This window comes from Somniosus microcephalus, chromosome 10 (assembly GCF_052327205.1).
Source record: "Somniosus microcephalus isolate GS21.2 chromosome 10, FLI_Smic_1.0, whole genome shotgun sequence".
In the NCBI taxonomy this organism is placed as follows: Eukaryota; Metazoa; Chordata; class Chondrichthyes; order Squaliformes; family Somniosidae; genus Somniosus; species Somniosus microcephalus.
The window spans coordinates 56,376,283-56,392,765 of NC_140996.1; the positions used below are offsets into that span (position 1 = coordinate 56,376,283).

Genomic DNA, 16,483 nt, shown 5'->3' on the forward strand with positions numbered 1-16,483 from the left:
ACACAGAAAAATGGTTGTTGAGTGAGATGCACTCTGGGGCTTTCCTGACTGCCTGCCTGCCCCCCTTCTTCTGATTGGTGGTCTCCCATTCCCTCTCTGACTGTACTTTCTTAAGCTGCGGGGTGACCACGTCTAAAAACGTGCTACCCACGTAACTCTCAGCCTCGCGGATAGACCGCAGTGCCTCCAGCTGACGCTCGAGCTCCGAAAACCGGATCTCAAGTTGGCCAAACCGTTGGCACTTACTGCACATGTGGTCATCCTGACTGCAAGAAGCATCTAGGACTCCCCACATGCTGCAGGCCATGCAACGCACAAGACTGAGGTCCCCTGCCATACTTTTAATTTAAAAACTCTTACCTCAAATTTAAACTCTTGGGCCTAGAAATTGGGTATAGCCCCGCTTGAGGCGTTAGAACTGGCGCTGCGCAAAGTTTATAACCAGACGAAACTTATCGCAGCCTGGCGAGATATTGGGTTGCATCGCCCCCAAAGGGGATTGAGGCGCGAAATCAGACATTGCACGGGGCTCCTAAGGCGCAAAAGTTCAGGCGCTACCCAATATCGGCGCGGACAGGCGCAGCGCAGGTGATCTCAATTACCGGAAACCACGAGACTTCCAGGCGCCGGCCAGCTCTTAAAGGGGTGGGTCAGTCAGCCTGAGCTGCCACACTCAATGCCCTGTAGGCCTCAGAATCGGCGCTCGCCCTTCTCTGGCGCAAGAAACTTGGTCAGGATGGAGAAGGTAAGACAGAGAGCAGAGCGCTTCAGCACTGAGGCTCTGGACCAGTTGGTGTCTGCAGTTGAGCGCCGTCGAGATGTTCTGCATCCTGACAATGGCAAGAGGCTGAATCAAAAGGCTTACCGGCGATCTTGGAGGGAGGTTTCGCTGAGGGTCAACTCCAGCAGCATGGCGACCAGGACCCCTGTTCAGTGCAGGAAGAAATTCAACGACCTCACTCGGGTCGTTAGGGTGAGTGTTGGTTATGCAAACTTCTGATTCCCTCCATCTGCACCTGACTTCGAGGACCCTGTTGCCATGATGCCCCAATGGCCATCTGTCAGCAAGCACCCATGGCCCTTTCTGGGCACACACATGGACATTTCACTCAAGGCCACATGTAAGGGCCCTTGCACCATGGGGGGCATGAGATGATCTCTCAAGGCCTCATGTAAGGACTCTTGCACCATGGGGGGCATGCGATGATCTCTCAAGGCCTCATGTAAGGGCTCTTGCACCATGGGGGGCATGCGATGATCTCTCAAGGCCTCATGTAAGGGCTCTTGCACCATGGGGGGCATGCGATGATCTCTCAAGGCATCATGTAAAGGCTCTTGCACCATGGGGGGCATGAGATGATCTCTCAAGGCATCATGTTACAGAACTTCCCCTTCTTTCCCCTGCAGTCCAAGCTGGCGACGATCTGAAAGGGCCAGCGTCGAACCGGTGGCGGACCTCCACAAGTGGTCACTCTCACGGATCTCGAGGAGAGAGTGCACCAGATTCTTGGAGGACGTCTGTCTGGTCCTGTTACCACTGCAGCTGCTGACCCCATTCTCGACAACGAGGTTAAGGCTCTCACCTTTTTCAGCTGTCTCCTTCCACTTGGTCCCCCCGCCAGCATGCTTCCTCAGTGTGCAGCCATGTCAGAGCCTTGCCGCAATCTGGCATGCCTTTCCACCAACCTGTCCTTTTGCTAAAGCCACTCTTCCACCTCCCTGCTTTCAGATGATGCATCACCAACTCGGGCTCAACGCCCTGAAGCTGCCAGTGCCAGTGCCTCCGGAGGCGAGGATCAGGAGGAAGCCAGACCATCCGTTCCAATCTCAGGGGTGCATACACATCTACAGACTGGGGATAGTAGTTCCCTGGAGGGGAGGGGGGTGCTCTGAGGATCAGCCAGTTGCCGGAACAAGCAGCATGCAGCAACGCAAGGGGGGTAGGCAAGTTCGGCCACCGTCTCCCCGGAGGGCAAGGCAGGTAGTGATTACTGCTGCACAGAGTGCAGAGGTGGTGCGTTGCCTGGCTGAAATGAGCACCCAGGCCCGGCTCAGGCACACTGAGCTGATGGCTGCAGTGGGAAGGATGCCTCAGTCAATAGATATACTGGCAAAGAGTGTGTTGGACTTCGGGGCAACAATGGAGAGGACTCTCCAGGGCTTCGGGGCAACAGTGGACAGGACTCTCCAGGGCTTTGGGGCAACAATGGGCAGGACTCTCCAGGGCTTCGGGGCAACAATGGAGAGGACTGTCGAGGGCTTTGGGCCAACAATGGAGAGGAATGTCCAGGGCTTCGAGGCCGCTATGGAAAGGATTGTTCAGGGCTTCGGACAATCCCTGGAAAGGTCTGTCCAGGGCTTGTCCGAGGCAGTGGAGCGGTCGGCACCGGCCTTGTCCGAAGCAATGGAAAGAGCTGTCCAGGGCTTCTCCAAAGCACTGGCACCTGGCTCACAGGTCCTCACTGCTGCCACGCAGTCACTTGCCAGCCTCGTCCACACCCAGATTGAGGCAACGCGAACTCTCACTGCAGACACCCTATCTGCATCAGCTAGGATCACCCCGGGCCCTTCCAGTCCCATACAAGGCCAGGAATCAGTGGAGCATGCGATTGTGGCGGATGAGCCGAGCCGGTCCCCTCAGAGAGCCAGTGTGTCGTCCGACCATGGTGCAGGTGTCCTCTCTCGGCAGGTGACCATTGCACATGCCAGCGCTGGTACGTCTGCAGTGCAGCTGCCACCACCTGCAGGGCACACTGCTTCCAGCCATGCTCAGATCAAGCATCCTGCGTCTGCACCCTCCAAGCCCAGAGGTCAGCCAGGCCATCCCTCAGGGGCTTCTGCACTTCCACACAGTCAGCAGGCGTCCCCCAGTCTTCACCCCGCCACTGGGGTTCAGTTACGTAGGAGCAGCAGGGAGGGAAGGGGCCGACCGCGAAAGAAAAGTTGTTCTCCATCAAGGGGCCAGCAGTAGAGGGAGGTGCTGAGACGTTTCTTTGGCCAAATTCAAGGACACCCTCACCTGTTGTAATTGTTGGAAATGGTTTGTTTAGTTTTGCGGCTTTGCCGAAGAGTTAACTGTTATTTTGTTAGTTATGGTTTCTGTTGACATGACGTTATTTTGCTGTAATGAAAGACTTTTGTGACAATAAAGAGAAGTTTTAATGTGCTATGGTGCACGTGACTAATTACAGTGATGCTGGCCTTCAGAGGCTTTCAAACATCCAAAGTGCGCAGGAGTAAAGACACTCATCATTCCGCCAGAGGGGCCTCGATACGAGTCCTCATGAGCCTCTGACAGATGGCCCTTCCACTTTCAGGAGCCCTTCCATCTTCCTCCTCCTCCTCCTCCTCCTCCTCGTCCGCATGCTCCTCCTCCTCCTCCTCCTCCGCCTGCTTCTCCAGGGTCAGAGGGAAGGTGATGAATTGACGCCTTCGCCTATAAAGGGCAGCTGTAACTTGCCGGATGCAACAGTGCACTGCAACCTGAGAGATATTCGCAATGTCCCCAATGGCTGACTGAAAGGATCCGTTGCCATAAAAATTGAGGGCAACAGTCAGTTTACCGGCCACCGACAGAGAGGTCCTGCACCGTAGACGCGGCTGCAGATCCTCAGCAAGCAGGTGGCACAGCTCAGTAACAACGTCCCTCCCGATTCGGAGCCTTCGCACACACTGCTCCTCCGACATGTCAAGGTATGACACCTGCTGCCTAAAGACCCTCGCAGCATACCCTCGGATTGGCCGACCTCCATTGCCCCTCCTCCTTCTGGCCAATCCCGGCCCTTTCTCCCGCCGTCTCTCTGCCCCCTCATAGTGTTCGGCCATGAGGCCGTCGCCCTCCAAAGCATCTCCCATTCCGATGCCAGTTGGTCAAAAGGCTGTTAGGTCTAGTGCTCCAACTGCTCCGGACAGGTTTGAGGGTCCCAAGTACTCTAATGCTAAATTCCAAAAACTCTGCTCCACAGTAGCTCACCAACTCTCTCCACCAACGATCGCAATGAACAGGCCAAGTGGCTGAAGCTTCTATGTCCCCTTTAAATAGCGCCCCCCGACTCCGAGAAGGGCCTGCTAACGCTCCTTTGAACTGTCACTAATAGTGCTAGGCGTAAAGGCTCCGGGCGCCACCCAATATCCGTTCAGGCGCCCCTAAAAGGCGTTGCACACTGAAATGATGTCATGATCTGCTTGCGCTTGCGGGCGCGTGCAAACACTTAGTGCAGGCATTAAATGTATAGTCAATATGGGAGTTGTTGCTATCTTCATTGCGCCCGCCCCAACATTGGGTAACGCCCCAATTCTCGGTCTCTTTAGGCACTAACCGCTGGCGCAAACAACCGAATTTCTAGGCCGTGGATTCTCGCTCTCCCGAACTACCTTAACTATGAACTACCTTAAAAGAAATAAACTTAAAATTGAAGGGAAAAAAGCACTCACCCACCACTCACCAATCAGCTTCTTCCCCTGTGCTGGCGTCACTTTCTGTACTGTGACTTCACTCTCGAATTCTGCTGCCGCTCCCGCTGCTGCCATTGTCCTTAAGTCCACCATAACTAGTAGCTGTGAAGAGACACTTGTTACTCTACCAGAAAACATCCAGACTGGTTTGATGAGAATGACCAGGAGATTCAGGAGCTAATAAATCATAAATGTAAGGCATTCTTGAATTGGAAATATTATCGCAACTTGAGGGAAAGAAGACAAATTTATAGACAACTGAAGGTCGAGGTCCAACAAAAAACATACCTAAAGATCAGATGGTGGGTGAAAAGAATGCAGGAGGTCCAGCAACTAGCTGACAACCATGACATGCATGGATTCTTTAGCGCAGTCAAGGCCATTTATGGCCCAAGCACCCAAGGACCTATTCCGCTGAGAGCTAAGAATGATGAAGTGCTCATCAAGGTCAGAGAGGCAGTCAGTGCCTGCTGGAAGGAGCACTTCGAAGATCTCCTCAACCAAGATTCCATCTTCGACATGAGTGTCCTTGACTCCATCTCACAGCATGCTATCCACCACTATCTCAGCAAAATCCCAGCCGGCATGAGGTTGAAAAGGCCAGCCGACAGCTGAAGAATTTCTGGAGCAGATGAAATCCCTGCCGAAGTACTAAAGCATGGCAGAGAAGTACTCTTGGCGTGAATCCATGAGCTTATCTCCCTTATCTGGATGGAGGAGAGCATGCCAGGGGATTTCAGAGATGCCGTAATCATGACCATCTTCGAAAAAGGAGACAACTCTGATTGCCGTAATTACAGAGGAGTTTCCCTGTTTTCTGCCACAGGGAAAGTCATTGTAAGAATCCTCCTCAATCGTCTCCTCCCAGTGGCTGAAGAGCTCCTCCCAGTCACAATGCAGATTCCGCCCACTAAGAGGCACAATGGACATGACTTTCACTGTGCGATAAATCCAAGAAAAATGTATGGAGCAGCATCAACCTCTGTACATGGCCTTTTTTGACCTCACAAAGGCCTTCGACTCTGTCAACTGAGAGGGATCATGGAGTATCCTTCTCAAGTTTGGCTGTCCTCAAAAATTCATTACTATCCTCTGTCTGCTCCACAATGACATGCAAACCGTGATCCTTACTAACAGATCCATCACAGGCCCAATACAAGTGAAGACTGGGATCAAGCAAGGCTGTGTCATTGCACCAATGCTCTTCTCAATCTTTCTCGCTGCAATACTTCATCTCACCCCTAACGAGCTTCCCACCGGAGTGGAGCTAATCTATAGGACGAACGGGAAATTGTTCAATCTCCGTCGCCTTCAGGCCAGAACCAAGATTGTTCCAATCTTTGTTGTTGAATTACAGTATGCAGACGACGCTTGTGTTTGTGCACACTCAGAGGCCGAATTCCAAACCATCGTTGACTCCTTCACTGAAGCATACGAGAGGCTGGGCCTTACATTAAACATTTGAAAGACAAAAACCTGCCCCTGCCACACAACACTGCCCCCTGACTATCAAAATCCGTGACGAGACCTTGGACAGTGTGGATGACTTTCTATACCTTGGGAGCCTTCTGTCAGCGAGGGCAGACATCGATGACGAAATCCAACACTGTCTTTAGTGTGCCAGTGCAGCCTTCAGCCACCTGAGGAAAAGAGTGTTTGAAGACCAAGACCTCAAACCCGGCACCAAGCTCATGGTCTACAGAGCAGCAGTGATACCCGCCCTGCTGTATGCCTCAGAGACATGGACAACATACAGTAGGCATCTCAAAGCATTGGAGAAGTATCACCAATGCTGCCTCCACAAAATACTTCAAATTCATTGGCAGGATAGGCATACCAATGTCAGTGTTCTCGCTCAGGCCAACATCCCCAGCACTGAGGCATTGATCATGCTCAATCTGCTCTGATGGACGGGCCACATTGTCCCCATGCCTGATACTCCCGAAACAAGCACTCTACTCCAAGCTCCGTCACGGCAAGTGATTTCAAGGAGGGCAGAGAAAACGCTTCAAGGACGTCCTCAAAGCCTCCTTGAAAAAATGTTACATCCTCATCGACTCCTGGGAATCCCTGGCCCAAGGCTGCTCAAATTGGAGGAGAAGCATTCGCGAAAGTGCCGAACACTTTGAGTTTCTTCATTGGGAGCACGCGGAGACCAAGTACAAAGAGCGGAAGGAGCGTATGACAAACCAAGCACTCCAACCACTCGTCCCTTCTACCACTACCTGCCCCACCTGTGGCAGGGTCTGTAGATCCTGCATAGGACTCATTAGTCACCTTAGAACCATCAATATTGGAGTGGAAGCAAGTCATCCTCAACTCCAGGGGACTGCCTAAGAAAGAAGGAGGGTCTGTGCAACCTGTCACACGTGCTGGCAGGCCTCCTAATGACCATTATTCCATAAAACCTACTTATCCTCAAATTCCATGAGTGCAAGAGGAATTCCCCAGTGGAATGTTCATCCAAGCAGTAACAGAGAATTTTTTTTTCTGAGGACACACTGATATCGGGGAACTTTGCCCACCGGCAGCGCATATCCAAAAATCACTGTCAAGGTGAGAATTCCCGTCAATGTTAACTAGGAAAATTACTCCAGAGTGTTTTACCCCAAGATGTTTGAACTGAGGGTAGAATTCCCTTCATTGGTAGTAGATGAAAAATTAAACTAAAATACAAATATGGAAAAATTAAGTAGAAATGGTCCTAAAATTCTTCAAATTAAATGAAACAAAAGAAAACTAAAAAAAAGTAACAGAAACAGAAATAAATTCGACTTCAGCGGTAGCTGGAGAATAAATTCGGGCTGAATGTAAAACAGGCTGCTGATTCACTATCGTCCATTTCACCTCCAATGTTTCAGCTGCAGTTCCTTTATTAGAACTGCAAGAAATTAGAGATGAAAAGTATTTAAAAAGGAACAGAACAAAGGGGGGAAGCGGTCAGGAGAAACAAGTAATACCTCACACTAATTCCCAATGCAACTAAACACAGCTTTAAGATTAACACCGGCCGCATTAACAAATGCATTCACATAAAATAGGCCCTCAACAATGACGTGCTGTGTAGCAGAACACGCAAAACACAGGTCCTAGCCTAACTAGCATTATTTTCAGACCTGTAATGAGGCCTTCTTGTGCCAAAAATAGAAGCCTCTTACATACCTGTCACAGCACCCAGCAACGTTTGAGCCAATGGGCTGAATTTGGGCAGTTAAAAGCGCTGAAATTGACAGTGCGTCAGGAAGCTAGCTTCAACTAGTCGGCTTCCGCCTTTAACCTGGGTGAGTTAGTTAATGTGACAGAGACTCACTCAGGAGAGGTGGGCGACCTAATTAAAGCAGTTTAAAGCTCGTTAAGGGGCTTTTTAAAAGTCTTTTTATCCTGATGTTGCAGATTTTACTGGCTGGCCATAGGATTCCCGGGCTTGCTGAACCTTGCCAGTGAAAGCAAGGTGAGAGCAGAGCAGCCATTGTGGGAGTTGAATAATTGAACTTAAAAAAAACATAAATACTCACACCTCACACCTGCTTCCTTGCCTAAGGGAAAGGCTCTTGCTGACACTCAGATGAGAACCAAGATGAGCCCCAGCAGCAATAACACCAGCAAAACCAGCAGGAGCAGCAGCAGCCTTCTCCTCACTAACCTGCCGCTCCACAGGAGGGAGGGGATAAACATAGGGGTGCATTTCGCAGGAGGCGATACCCCCAACACAGGGTGTATAGGGAGAGGATCAGCTTCCTGGACATGACTGAACAGCAGTGCCTTGTAAGGGGTTTTCCTTGAGAGATTTCCCTGAGGTTTCTCTCTCTAGAGGCCTCTCTCTCTTGCACAGTAAAACCTTGAGTGGTTCGACCCACTCGCCCCTTAGATTCTATACTCTGGACTTAGGCGCAGGAACTACAATATCAAGAAAACTCTTGTAGACCAAGTTTGATGAAACAAAATGAAATTTTATTGCATGAGGAAAAATATCGAATCAAATGCAAGCAGATAAGAGAGTACATGGGAGGGAAAAACACACAAACAAATCATAACGACACAGTACCAACTAAGGCAAATACAGGCATCTTATACTCTACAAAGATCATCATGAAATAAGGAAACACACGGAACATCGAGGGACAACAACTCATGTTAATTGTACCCTTAAATCCACCCCCTTATTAAACCTATCTAGATCTGATTGTGAAGGGCCAGAAACATGCTCACCAATCCCACTAGGAAGTGCAAGGTTTTGAAATCGAGTCTGTGTTTGGTCCTTTCAGGCGTTTCATCTCCACGTGGATCGTGGAGCCCCTGCGAGCTGCGCCACACCTTTCTCCTGAGGTGGGGGTCGGGGGCGGCTGGACACTGGCGGGCCTGGATGTCGGCGGTGTCGAGGATCATTGGCTCGACTCTGGTTAGAGGAGCCTTGGGCTGGCTCCCATCGCTTCTTCAGTTTTTTATCTCTTCTCCCGAGCCGGGATGGCTGGAAGGTTTCTCCTCTTGGGGTTTTTATTTTTTTGTCTCTTCTCCCAAGTTGGGTCGATGGCCTCTCGTTCCGGCAACGGCCTGGGGATGGTCGATGATCTCCCGATGTGTTTCCCCGGGGCGGGACACCGGCTTCGAGATGGCCTTCTCGATGTTGGCTTTCTTGTTCCTCCTGCGAGTGCCTGCTTCTTCTTCTGGCTGTGACTTCCGTCTGAGCTCAAGCTGCAAGCTTGCCCGCTCTAGCTTTTAGCGCTCCAAGCCTGCCCCAACTGCCGAAAAGTCTCCCAGATATACTTTTCTTCCAGAAACTTCCATCTCCCGCCCAAAATCAGGTTAATTTTGGCGGGCTGGGAGCACAGCGGGGTAGTTATTATGTTTTAAAATGTCTTAAACGGCTGGTAAAGGCCCATCTCTGGTCTGGAATTACCTTCATAGTTTTTAATGTCCTGCTGATCTCGTTATCTAGTCCTGGGTGCTGTTCTCATGAATATGAAATTGTCCCCTTTTGTCTGGGTCAACATTTTGATGGCCTCTGTCTCCAGGCCGATCTTGACTAGATCTGTATCTAATCCATATGCATATGTGTGGGTCTGGTTTCGTTCTCTCAGAAACGGCTTCCAGAACTTGCTGTAGGTTGAATCCACAAAGCTGTCTGAGGTTGCGCAGGAACCATTTTAAAGTGTCCCAATAAGCTGGTCACATGGCATGGTGGCCATTTTGTATGTCCCTTTTTCTGGGCTTCTTTTAAAACAGTCTTTAAAATCATGGCCTCTTCTGCCATTTGACCCTTATTAATATAAAGTCCAATTTTGCGAATCCTACAGCCTCAGGGGGCTCAGTCTATTGTGTCAGGTCGTGGCAGACATTTGTAGCCTGCTGGAAGAAGACCTGCTGTGAAGTGGACCTGGTGGACACACGACTGTCAAAGTGACCACCACCCTCAACATCTTCACCTCAGGCTCCTTCCAGGGATCTGCAGGAGACATTTGCAGGATCTCATAGTCGGCCGCACACAAACGCATCACACAGGTGACCGATGCCATGTTTGACCAGGCAGGCAATTATGTACACTTTGCCACTGATGAAGCCAGTCAGATTGAGCGGGCGCTCGGCTTTGCGAATCTGGCTGGCTTCCCACAGGTGCAGGGCATCATCGACTGCATGCATATGGCCATCAAGGCACTCCCACATCACCCAGGAGTGTTTATGAACCAAAAGGGATTCCACTCCATCAATGTACAGCTCATCTGCAACCACAAAAAGATCATCATGCATGTGTGTGCCAGATTCCCAGGGAGCTGTCATGATTCATTCATCCTGTGCCAGTCCATCCTCCCTCAGCTTTTCGCTTCTCCAACCAGACTTGCCAGCTGGCTGCTTGGAGGTATCCACAGAAGACATGGCTGCTGACATCCTTGAAGAGGCCAAGCAATGAGGTCAAAGAGCGCTACAATCAAAGCCAGATGACAACGAGATGTGTAATAGCATAAGCAATCTGGATGCTGAAGATGCGCTTCAGATGTCTGGACAGATCTGGAGGAGCCCTGAAATACGCAGCAGTCAGGGTCTCCAGAATGATCGCGGTATGCTGCGCTCTGTACAACATAGCGCTGCAGCGAGGATTAGAGCTGCAGGAGGAGCAAGGCATAGCGCACAGAGCCTCTTCATAGGAGGAGGAGGATGAGGAGGAGGAGCAGGAAGAACATGAGGAGGAGAAGGAGCAACCTGAAGTGGACACGACACCAGCAGCCGTGCATATTGCTGCCCAGGAGGCCCGGGTTGACCCCTAATGGCACGATTTAGATAAGTTACACCAATGCACCCATATGGCACCCAGATGCTGAACCAACTTTCCCCCCCCACCCCCACCACCACCACAAAGCAGTTCCAAAATGACCAAACCATTCCTGTTACATACACCCATTACTCGAAGTTAAGTAATATCTTACCATTCACTCCAACTAACAAGGCCATTTGCCAAGCAGCAGGCAAAAATGGACAGGACCGGAAAGTGGTGCAAAGGAATAATTTTAAGTGGCTCATAACTTCAACAGAAACTTAGCCATCCAACACTTTATAACACACCCATGTGCATCTACAATTGTGCCATCTTTCTCTTTCCCCAACTCCTACAATGTGCAACCCCTGTGGCTTCAGCAGAGGTAGAGGCAGGCTGCTCAATTACCTGCTCTGACTACTGAAACACTTTTGGCAGATGTCCTCTAGGTTTTGGAGACTGTGAGGGCCCTGCCAAAGACTGCTCCTGCTGCACCTGTGCAGCAGCAAACTCAGCCATTGGGATACAAGGCAGCATGTCGAGTAATGACTGAGAGGAGGGCAACAGGCGAGAAGTGGGAGCGCTTTGAGCAGAGCTCCCACTTCGATGTACCCTCTCACCATCGTCCTTTTCAGAGAGGATAGAAATAAAAGATAATAAAGGATCAATCACACTAATGGTGTAGTCTATAGTGGAAGGGAGGTGGAGGAAGAAATAGGCAAACAAATTAAGGAAATGAGTAAAAAGCAGAATAAAATCATGGGGGATTTCAACTACCCCGATATTAATTGGCCAGAAGAGGTAGGTAAAGGGGATAAGGAAATGGAGTTCCTACAATGTGTATAGGACTCCTTTCTAACCCAATATGTAAGAAGCCCAACAAGGGAGGATTCACTATTGGATCTAGTAATGGGAAATGAACCGGAGCAAATAAAAGAAGTAAAAGTATGGGGAATATCTAGGCAATAGTGACCATCATATAATACGCTTTAAGATAATAACTGAGAAGGACAGAAGTATGATGGAAGACTGGGATAATAGATTGGAGAAAAATCCGATTTTGCGGGGCTGAGAATAAAACTTGGGAAAATAAAATGGACAACAATATTGGCAAACAATGATGTAGAACATGGTGTTCAACAGAGTCCAGGAAAAATATATTCCACTAAGAAACAAGAACAAGCTAGAATCATAGAATCATAGAATGGTTACAGCACAGAAGGAGGTCATTTGGCCTGTCGAGCCCATGCCAGCTCTCTGCAAGAGCACTTCAGCTAGTCCCACTCCCCCACCCTTTCCCTGTAGCCCTGCAATTTTTTTTCTTTCAGGTACTTATCCAATTTTGTTCCAAATAATGGAATACCTACTAAAGGAAAAAATAGAAGAACATCTAGGAACCAAAAATATAATAATGAATAGTCAGCATGGATTTCAAAAGGGAAAGTCTTGCTTGACCAACCTCCTTGAATTTTTTGAACAGGTAACAGAGAGAGTAGACAATGGTAATGCAGTAGATGTAATTTATCTAGATTTTCAAAAGGGCTTCGATACGGCACCACATAATAGACTAATGAATAAGGTTAGAGCATGCGGAGTCAGCGGACTACTAGCAGAATAGAAACCTAGCTGGCTTCAAGACAGAAAGAGAGTAGGGATAAAGGGTAGCCATTCGGAGTGGGAAATGGTGTTCCACAAGGATCAGTGCTGGGACCACTGTTCACAATTTATATTAATGATTTAGACTTTGGAATCAAAAACACAATTTCTAAATTTGCAGATGAAACCAAATTGGGGATGGGGATAGTCAATATTGAGGAGGACTGGGGAACTGGGGAATACCACTGTATACCTTCCTCCAGCACAAATTACAAGAAGACATTAATAAACTTGAAGAATGGGCATATAATTGGCAAATGAAATTCAACACAGATAAATGTGAGGTATTGCATTTTGGTAAGAAAAATAGGGAGGTTACATATTAGTTGGAAAATACAAATCTAAGTGAGGTAGAAGAGCAAAGGGATTTTGGAGTACAAATATACAAATCACTTAAAGTAGCAACATAGGTTAACAAGGCCATAAAAAAAGCAAACCCAAATCTAGGGTTTATTTCTAGAGGGTGTTGGGGTAAAAGAGAAGTCTTCCCTCCTCTCAAGCGGACCCCCTGAGATAAGGGGTCGACACTTGCCCTATAGCAACCACAAATTCACCAGACGGACACCTTGGATAAGTTTCACGATCTTTATTCATGCATATGCATGGGGAAAATCTCAGTCTCATCCCAGAGTAAGGATTCTTCCACCGAGTATCAAATACGTACAGCAATTATACCCTAACTTGAGGCGTGCACCCCTTGTGCACCCTCCTTCTACAATCATTGATCGGTCTACAGAATAGGCAAAGGGCTGTGTCCATTCAATGCCCCTTTTCAGGGAGGTTGCTGAATGGTTCACAGAAACCCATCTTTACAGCATTCGCAGGCTAATTTATCTGTTCCTGCTCTGGACAGGAGTGCTTACCTCATCCCATCTGTATGTCCTGCCTTATCTTAAGCAAGGACAAAAGACCAGCTTATTAGTTTTACAGTTCCTGTCTTATCTGGGCCCTACATTCCTAAACAAGGATAGGAGACAAACTTATTTTCCACTAATTTTAATTCTAAGAAGTTATAGTTGTAATGATATCAGCAAATAGTGATGGTATTTGCCTGTTTGATTATGATGCCTTACCAGCATGTTTGCCTGATTGATTACTTATGCCTGACCAGCAGAGGGCATGTGAGAGACAAGCAGTTTAGTTTAGTTTCAGTTTCGCTTTTAGATGGATCACTAGCATGGTGTCTCCTGTAATGCTGTTAAAAAGAGTTGAACAGACTTTAGATTAAAAGACATTCTCTTTCATAAATGTCTCGTCATTGAACCCACATACAAATCAATACAATAGTCACTTCTAATTTTTAATCCCCCCTTCTGGCCCTTGGCTATATGCCCAAGCCAGGCCATTTCCCTATTACTTTCTCGTGGGTGAGCCCCAGGTTTGTCCCTCCGTTTGGGTAGCTACTTCCCAAACTGCAGGATCCGCCTGTTGACTTTCCCATCAAGGTTAGATAAGATAAGTCCTTTCTGCCGGACGTTTTAAATTTGCCTTATCCAGTTTTTTACTTATTGCTCTCGTTGTAGCTTGTCTCTTATTCCTGCTACATTTTTGACAGGATAACAACAAGATCACCAATACAATGCCTTGTACAGCAACCAATACATGTGATATAATCCTTATCCAGGGGTGTATTTGCACATTGAGTCCAGCATTCCAAAACTTAGTATACCAAGGCCGACTAGCCAACATTTCTTCAGTGTCCTTTTGTAGCTTATCTATTTCTTCCATCAGAATCACATACTTTTGTCTCTGCTTCTGAATGTCATGCTCCAGTTGGGTCTGTTCTTCATTCAGTTCGGGTATTGGTTTTCCTTGTGGCCTTATTGCCTTTGTGTACCCTTCTCGGATAGTGTCCGTCACTGTCCCATTAATAGTTTCTTCTTTTAGTTCAGGATATATGATATATCCGTTTATATGTGTCTCTTCTTGTGGGGTAAAGCAGAAGTCAGTATTCGTGATGGTACAGGAGGTGGTCCCTCCCTTATTCGTAACTGTCATATTAGGTACCTTGGTGCTTACACACCATTCTCCAATCCCTCGCGGGGCAGCGGTTGTTTCGGAATCCCGTGTCATTGGCGTGATATTCAAAGTGCACCCTTCCGTTCGGCCATAACCACAGTCATCCTTGGTCATTCTTGGTGGATCTCAGCATAAAACAACTTGGTTATTTCTATAACAATCATCTATGTTACTACCCCTCGTACTGTTGTTTTCTTTAATCACATGTCTGGACAAGTCATGGTAGCGCAAGCGAGTTCGGTTCCTTATCTCCCCTACATTGTTTGTTTGGTATAAGGCATCTCCTTTTGTTACATCATACTGCGGTATTGATAGTGCAAATCCTAATATATTTAAATGCCCGGTTATGCATCTAGCTTTTGGTATCCACGCATGACTATTCCTCCGTACCTCACACCTATGAGTCATGTTTTTATCTAAGGTCAAATTGGTAAATACATAATTCGGTATCCAATCCGGCACTTCTCCATGTTGGAGTTGCTCTAGGTTACGTTGCACTTCACTAAGTATCCATGCACCGTACACTGTGCAAACTATTTCCGACTGTAGTTGCCGACTCATGTCTTCTCCTGCTTTGTTTATCAAATTTATAGTTCTGGCGTGGTCCCGCAACGTGTGGGCCACTTGTAGCAATTCTCCCTCCGTACCATCACCTAGCTGTGCCTGCAGTCTTTGGTTATCCCCTTCCCTACTCAACAATTCTTGTAAGATTCAGATTAGGGCATCAACCTGATCGTCTATGGTATGCAGGCCTATAGTGTTCACCGTCGCAACCCCTGCCGCGTATCCCACGCCTGCCATTTCTAGTATCCCTCTTTACTCCCGGTCCCCTTTTCTACCTGTCTTCCTTTTCACATTAAATGTCATTTGATTCAGGGCCTTCAAGAGCTCGTAGGGTCAAATTATTATACAGGCTTACGGTTTCCTTTCTACAAAAGCTGGGAATGGTTATATCCGTTAGGTTTAGGAACACAGTAATTATTCATTGGCGTACCCCAAAGTGTATTTTATCCTTGGTTTTCCCCTTTTGCTCCTGATCACAGCTACCGTCACTCGAGTTTCTGTATTACAGGCCTTGTTGGCTCTTTTGGCCGGCCTGCACAGCTTCTCCCGTGGCTCCCCCTATAAGGGGTAAGATCCTGTAAAACATAATATTTCCTGGTTAATTAGGGTCCATACCTTTTCAACTGGGTCCAGTGTTTCCATTTGCCGGTGCCCCTTGTATCTACGCATGCGCACGTGTCACTTACCATTATTACCTGATGGGGGCCGGTCCATTTTGGCGAGAACCCGGGTTTCTCTGGGTTTATCGTTACCATTACCTGACTGCCTACCTGGGGTATTTGGACTTTCTGTTCCTTGATGTCATTCTCTAAGTCTTTAATTACTTGCTGATCCCTAACCTGTGCTTTCAGGTCATGTAATTGCTTACAGAGTTCCATCACAAACCTCCGTATTCTATCTTTATATGGGCCTACATCCTCACTTCCTGTGACCAGTACCTTGGGCAGTTTCATTACTCTTCCTGTCATTAACTCAAAGGGCATCAGTCCTGTAGTCCGGCTAAGGGTTGCCCTTAATTTCATCAGGACTTGGGGTAACATGTCCACCCATCCCTGTCCCGTGGGGTGGCTTCTTCCCGTAACTTAAGCATGTTCACCTCCTTGGGCCTAATTGCACACGCACCAACTGGGGCTTCATTGGTCAGATTCCTTTTCTCAGCTGCCCACTTGGCTGCCTTGTCTGCCCATGCATTGCCCTGTTGGTGTCGGTCAGTGATCTTCATGTGTGCTTTAATTTATATTATTGCGCACTCTTGGAGTAGGAGGGAGACTCCCACTAATTCCTTGATTATATTCTCGTGTCTTACGGGTCCTCCTCCTGATGTCATATATCCTCGCCTACTCCAGGCTACCATGTAATCATGCACCACCCCAAAGGCATGTCGACTATCTGTATATATGTTTACCCTGTAGTGTCCGGGTATCAATAATACTCGGACTGCAGGAGAACAATAAAACAGGTATTTACTGAACAGAGGGGAACTCAAGACTGAAATACAGAAGCCTGCTATGGCTTTATATACAGGGGTGGTCACTGCAGGTA

The 16,483-nt window shown here is 48.1% G+C and overlaps 1 pseudogene; it reads right to left on the minus strand.

Annotated features, from left to right (window-relative positions):
• Positions 1-15,655, minus strand: part of LOC147111513 (uncharacterized) — a 97,198-nt pseudogene extending 81,543 nt beyond the window's left edge.
• Between the last annotated feature and the right edge of the window lie 828 nt (positions 15,656-16,483).